The sequence below is a fragment of the Entelurus aequoreus genome, linkage group LG05 (assembly GCF_033978785.1).
Source record: "Entelurus aequoreus isolate RoL-2023_Sb linkage group LG05, RoL_Eaeq_v1.1, whole genome shotgun sequence".
Taxonomy (NCBI): domain Eukaryota; kingdom Metazoa; phylum Chordata; class Actinopteri; order Syngnathiformes; family Syngnathidae; genus Entelurus; species Entelurus aequoreus.
In genome coordinates, this window is record NC_084735.1 from 35,375,462 (window position 1) to 35,383,209 (window position 7,748).

Consider the following 7,748-nt stretch of genomic DNA (forward strand, 5'->3'; position numbering starts at 1 on the left):
TCAACATTTGCATACATCTCACAATACTGTAGTACCACAACTAACAAGCACGTTGTGTTCCACGACTGAACTCGTAACTCAAATCACACGTATCTCAAATCAGCCCTGCCCACTAAAATTAATTGAAATAAATTGAATCTGTGCTTGCCCCTTCCAAAACACCACCATTTCAGCATTTAAACATGCCTTTTAAAAGGAAAACCCTGGTCAAATCCTTGTCAGCTTGTTGATTAATTCGAACACTGCTGCCCTCTAGCCGAAGACGTGTGTATTACCTCAGCGTGCCACTAAAAGAGAAGCATCCCGTTAAAGCCCCACTTGTACATTTTCAGTTTTGGTTGATTTTGGCGACGCCAGTGGACCAAAGCGGTAGTGTTTTGTCAGAAAGAAAATCACTTTTCCCATGAGGACTAGTGCATATAGCGTCAGACTGACACAATAATACCACAATGATTCAGTATGACTGATATTTCCACAGTAGGAACCTATATATATATATATATATATATATATATATATATATATATATATATATATATATATATATATATATATATATATATATATATATATATATATATATATATATATATATATGTATATATATACTAATTTCATTTTTCATTTATTTATTTATTTATTTCAGCCAATGACATAAAAAAGTACAAAGTTGACAACACATAATAATATAAATTAATATAGTGCAAAAGGTAATGTATAGTATGTAATGCATGATTGTCCAGTTTTGCCTGAAAGGGAGTGGGAGGAAGGATGCTTCTCAAGAAAAGATTCAAGTCGACAGTTAAACAGTTTCTGTAAGATTTTTGAGAACTGAGGCAAAAGAAAGATTGGTGTGTAATTGGTGAAAGCATGTTTGTTGTCACTTTTGAAGAGCGGAGTTACCTTAGCAATTTTCATTTGACTTGAAAGCAGCCAGTCTGGAATGATAGGTTACATATATTTGTGTGGATCGTGGAACGGTTTGAATGTGGGGATTTGAAGAGGTTTGTACAAAAGTAATTGCCCGTACATTGTCAGTGGGGGAAAGTTCCTGGTAATTCCAGGTCATTTTTGGAAGCGGTAAAGATGTTGGGTTGAATAACCAAGGTGAGTGGAGTGTGTTGATGGTGGAACAGTTGTGCACGTTTGAAAAATGGCCCATTCATTTTCAATGGGAAAAAACCTGGAATTCTTGGGAATCTGGGATACTTAGGGAGAATAAAAATGTTGGCAACGTTTTGATACTTGAACGGTTCCAATTTGTCGAAAACTGTGGGAAAAGAAGGGCGTGAAACTTTTACGGACTAGCAGAATCAGAATAACATTTGTGAATGCCAGGTGTGGCATTCACAAAACAGTGTTTATTACTCTGGAAGTTGCACATGCATCATACTAATACGTCTTAAAAGCGTTCTTTATATAGCTTGTAGGTGTCTTGTGTTTCTCTACACAACACACATACGTGTTGGGATGAGTCACCCCTCAGCCTCCTCGGGCTTCAAGCAAAACATCTGGTGGCTCCAACTTTACCTCTGCCTGTGAACAGACTTAGCAGGTTTAATTTGGTTTGGGGATGCCTGTGACACTCTGCTGCGTGTTAACGACCCTGCTGGGGGCTGCTAATTGAAAAAAGAGACGCTCGGAGGACACACCGCACTGTGATGTCATCAGGGTGTCAAAAAAGGATATTGTGTCTGACGGAATTAGAACGTTAACACGTGTAGAGGAACACTTTAGAAAGGGAAAACAATGTCAGATAAATAAAGTCTGGTTCCTCAGATTGATGTTAACGAGGAGCTATTACTGAGTAGAAATGGACTACTTCAAAATATTGTCTAAATCAACTTTAAGAAACTTGTTTTACCCTTTAGCTGTGATTTTCTCATGTTGTATTGATCAAAACAGTTTAGGGTTATTTTATTATTTATATGATTATGAAATTCAATTGAAACAAGCAACCCACTTCAGTCTTATTAGAAACCTAATTTAATCTGCATATGGCATCTACAGTCAAAGGTAAAGTAATTCCCTGTATATCTACTTTTCATTAGAATGGCCTTTTGCTTGTCAAAATAAACTTCAACTCCTCTTTTTTTCTCAACACAAAATCTGAGAAACTACTTAAATTGTAGACCGGCCCCACATAGCAAACATAAAAAGACTAATCCATGCCTTTGTCTCCAGCAGGTTAGACTGCAGTAATGGCCTTCTCACTAGGCTCTCTAAACAAGCTGTAAAACAGCTGCAGTACTTTCAGAATGCTGCTACTCGAGTCCTGACTAGAACCAGGAAATATGACCATATTAGTCCAGTGCTTAGGTCACTGCACTGGCTTCCTGTTGTTCATAGAATAGATTTTAAAACAGCTCTGCTTGTGTTCAAGTCTGACATGTTAAAACCATATAAACCATCTCGGGCTCTGAGTTTCTTGCTGGTGCCCAGAGTCAGGACCACACATGGTGAGGCTGCGTTTCAGTTTTATGCTCCTAAAATATGGAATAGTCTTCCACAAGGTGTGAGTTGGGCCTCACCATTGGCAATGTTAAAATCCAGGCTGAAAACAATTTTATTTTATTGTGCATGTGACAACTGAAAGTACCGTAATTTCCGGACTATAAGCCGGACTATAATACAGATTGCTCCATATATAAGCCGCACCCGACTATAAGCCGCAGGGTTTTGATGTGTAATTACCGTAGTATATAGGGGTTCCTGCTACCACGGAGGGGATTGTCGGGACAGAGATGACTGTTTGGGAACGCAAAGCCTCCCATTTATTAACAATAAATCTTTCAATCATTCAATCAAACTTTCACATCTTTGACATGGCGAACAGCATTCGTGCAGAGTACAAATAATACAACGGTGCAAAGTAATACAAAGTGCTCGCCTGTACGTTATCAAAATAACCAGCCTACCGGTGTATGAAAAGTCAGTCTTTAATCATTGTGTCATCGTCTTCCTCCTGCGTACTAAAACCACCGAAATCTTCTTCGTCGGTGTCGGAGAAGAACAGGCCGTAAATAAGCCGCACCCTTGTATAAGCCGCATGGACCAGAACGAGGGGAAAAAGTAGCGGCTTATAGTCCGGAAATTACGGTAAGTTCACTATACTCTTTGATTTTAATTTTGATTTTATTGTTTTTATGATTATATTTTAGGATTTAAATTTAAATTGTGATTATTTTTATGATTTTTTTTTTTTTTTACTTTGCCTTATTGTAACATACAGCAATGTTAATATTTGGTTACACGTCCCTTGGAAAGTTTAATCGCAATAAGGCGCTTTTGGTAGCCATCCACAAGCTTCTGGCAAGCTTCTGGTTGAAATTTTTACCACTCCTCTCCACACAATTGGTGCAGTTCAGCTAAATTTGTTGGTTTTCTGACATGGACTTGTTTCTAGCCTAATTTAGCCATTCCTTTACCACTTTTGACGTGTGTTTGAGATCATTGTCCTGTTGGAACACCCAACTGTGCCCAAGACCCAACCTCCGGGCTGATGATTTTAGGTTGTTCTGAAGAATTTGGAGGTAATCCTCCTTTTTCATTGTCCCATTTACTTTCTGTAAAGCACCAGTTCCATTGGCAGCAAAACAGGCCCAGAGCATAATACTACCACAACCATGCTTGACGGTAGGCATAGTTTTCCTTGGATTAAAGGCCTCACCTTTTCTCTTTCAAACATATTGCAGGGTATTGTGGCCAAACAGCTCAATTTTTGTTTCATCTGACCACAGAACTTTCCTCCAGAAGGTCTTATCTTTGTCCATGTGATGTCAGATGAAACAAAAATGTATGCATTTTTAAAGTGATTTAGAGGTAGAATTGATTGCTCCCTTTAGCTGCATTGCTAGCCACCTAGAACAAGCCGATTTGTATATGTTAGAAAGCACATTAAAAAAAATTGTTTCTTCTTGTCTCTCATAATGTTTGTGAACGATAGGCAAAATTCCCCCCAAAAAGTGCAGTTCCCCTTTAAGGGGTTTATTAAAGCAAATTCAATTGATTTGGTGCCTTCTGGTGTTTTTGTAATGGTGTTTGTTTTTCCCCAAGTAGGAAATATATTACGATAATATATTTCCTATATGAAAAAAAAAAGTTTTGCAATTTGTATTTTTTCTTGCATCTGATTCCTTCTTGATGTACCATCACAACACCTAGGGCCTCCCAGAGTATATCCTCAGCGTACTAAAAATATGTTTTCGTGTCTAGTTCGCACTTCAGTATAGCCCAGAAAATGTTGTACATATTATATTTGTTTGCTGCATGTCAACAACGTGACAAAACACCCCAGGTTGGACCATATGATGCCATAAATGTGAAAGGATCGCATATAATACGGCTGTGTGCACCACTTTTGCACTTGCTATTAATTGTATACACAGTCTTAGTAGATCACCCGCAATATGCCCACTAGAAATATAAACACTTTTATAGTTTGTGGACTCTATTTAGCACTTGCTTTTAGTTGATCAGGCCCTGAGTACATTACTAATTCAAGAAAAAATACAACATTCAACCAAAAAAATCATTGCAACACTGGAATTTCTTTTTTTTAAAAAGTTTTATGTATTATTTTAGTTCAACTTAATACAAAAAAATGATTTATTACATATGCATTTAGATCAATGTGAAGGACAAGTGTTTTACAGTTAATTTAATGCATTCATACGGCATGCAAATGGCATCCATTAGTTGGAATGGCCCATATACATTTCTATCCATTTCCAATGCACTATTGTCTTGCGGTGGAGCGGTGTAGGATAAAGTGAAGACGCGGCTACTTTATGTTAACATTTCATGGGCACAACCTTAAACCATTAGTGGCCCTGCACTGTTGGAGGCATGCTGATAATGAGATGCAGTATGTGCATGAATAAATGAATCATAGAATAAAACTGCAGGCAGTCCAGGAGGTGCATGATACCACAGGACCAATCCACAGCAGGCGACACATTGGTATTCCTTATTCATTCCTCATAACGCAAAGCAATCATACGGTTAAGAAGGGTTTTTTTTTATCTCTTAATGGTGTTCAGTATTACCTGGGAACCCTGTAGTGTCCAATAATGTCCTCATGGGGGTGCTGTGTTTCAATCCACACTGCATCTACTTTTAAGTTGTGACCCCTAAATGTCCCCATAAATCTTCTGCCCTCCATCTCTCACCTCTAAGAACGCTATAGGATGCTGACCAGCTGCACCACGGACATGTTCAAGGTGGCCATGTGGTGTGCTGCTTTACACACACCTTGTTGAAGTCACTGTGCATGTCCAATGTGCATGTATGTCTATGAGACAGTAATTTCCAAAGAAAAATAAGATTAAACTTAACAAATCACTTAATTACTGTGGCCTGTGCTTATTGATCCAAGAGGCACACGGTTGGCGGATGTGTGTTGAGAGATTGAAGTAGTGTTTGCAGCAGGTCTGCAGGCAACCGAAGCCCAGTGTCTTTGTGAAGGGTACATACATCATTAACAGCACGCAGGAGGCCAGCTCCCCTTTGCGTTAGAAAAAAACGGCTTCACACATCTTTTTAGCATTCAGCAACTAACGGAGGCGTGTCGAGCTGAGAATTGCACAAAGTGGCGAGATAGCACGCTGACTGGATTTATTGCCGTGGTGGCTAATTTGGGCTCCCATTGGAGGATTAGGTGTTCTTAAAGCCAATCCGTGGAGATATGTGGGTGCAGTGGTGTGCTCATGTGTCCGTGTTCACACACTATTTAAGCCCTGAAAGATATTCTTGCTGTGTGGGAGGAAAATAATTTTTTTGTGTCCCTTTGAAACATTCAGTACTGTGGAAAAAAGCAAACTTTGTCCTTGTCATTATCTTTTCACGATAAAACAGCAAATAAAACAGATACTTTTAGTAGGGTTACACCAAAATTACAGCACTGATATCTAAAAAAATCATGTCAGGGAACCAATTTATGCATATAGGGTTTTTCTACATTTCCCACAATGCATTTCCAGTGGCCATTGTTGTAGGCTTAGTTTGTAAACACGCTCATTGTTGCTGATCATTCATCAAGTCATACTGACAATGCCTGCGACATGTGCGATTACTTTCTCACTAGGCTCTCTATACAAGCTGTAAAACAGCTGCAGTACTTTCAGAAGGCTGCTACTCGAGTCCTGACTAGAGCCAGGAAATATGACCATTTTAGCCCAGTGCTTAGGTCACTGCATTTGCTTCCTGTTGCTCAGAGAATAGACTTTACAACAGCTCTGCTTGTGTTCAAGTCTGACATGTTAAAAGCATATAAAACATCTCGGGGGGGGGGGGGCTTTTTTTTGCTGTACCAGTATATGATGTAGCGTATACTGTAGGCAGGGGAGAGTGGCCATGGTTCCTCGTTCTATCCCCAGCTTCTACAAACCTAGTCACGTCCGTTGTGTCCTTGAGCAAGACACTTTACCCTTGCTCCTGATGGGTCGTGGTTAGTGCCTTGCATGGCAGCTCCTGCCATCAGTGTGTGAATGCGATAGCTTTTCTCAAATTCTTATGATGAAGCAGATTGACTAAACACATGTGTGAGCCGCAGGTTTGTGGCGACTGGAGCCAAAGTGTCTTAACATTCTGTGGTTTGAGTAACTCAAGCTTGCCTGTTTGCCAAGTAGGGACGTTGATTTATTTTAATCACTGAGCTGACTCCTACAGTGCTCACGTGTCTATTCTTCCATACATCTATGCTGTGCGCACTACATCCAAAAATCGGAAGTGACACAATACTGCATATGTCAGTAGCCAAAGGAGGAGCCTTGTCGACATACTATTGATAGTATTAATAATTATACGTAATACATTTAGAATATTATATAATAACAATAACATAAAATATATTAACAATATCGTACTCCGGCTTCCTCCCACCTCCAAAGACATGCACCTGGGGATAGGCTGATTGGCAACACTAAATTGGCCCTAGTGTGTGAATGTGTGTGTGAATGTTGTCTGTCTATCTGTGTTGGCCCTGTGATGAGGTGGCGACTTGTCCAGGGTGTACCCCGCCTTCCGCCCGAGTGCAGCTGGGATAGACTCCAGTCCCCCTGCGACCTCGAGAGGGACAAGCGGTAGAAAATGGATAGATGAATATACAATATGATAATAAAATACGATATAATAATTATAGATAAATAATCAATTAATAATGGAGTCATAGCCCTTGAATTGTGAGGTGCACAAAGATTCCCACCGCTATACAAATGTACTTGAAAAAACATTTAACAGGCTGTAGATTATACAATGTGCAAACTAGAAATAGCATGGTGTAAAAAAAATAGTCTCTGCAAACATTTTATTTGACGTCATTGTGACAATCAGACCAGCCAGTAGGACAATAAACCTCATGTTAGGTTATTGTTCAAATATAGTGATTGTTACCCAAGTAAATGTTTAAATTGATTTTAATTATACAGACGATACATTTACAACACAGTTTAATGGACAAATGTGAATATTTATTTGGTTTTTCATCATAACCTACCCTGACCACATGTCCCTGTTAGGTAGGGTATCGTTCACATCCGTGTTTCTTTACCATAGGGCTGTGGCCCATTGTTAGCACTACAGTACATATGCTGTTTGGCGAGCTCAGGTGTGTACAAACAAAACATGAAATGTGGGCTAATACTTTACAGTTACTGTAATATGATTGTTCATGTTTTTCAGTCAATACAAATTGGTGTGTTAACGCATTGTGTTGTGCATTACAAACTCAAACGAGTTTTGTGTTGACG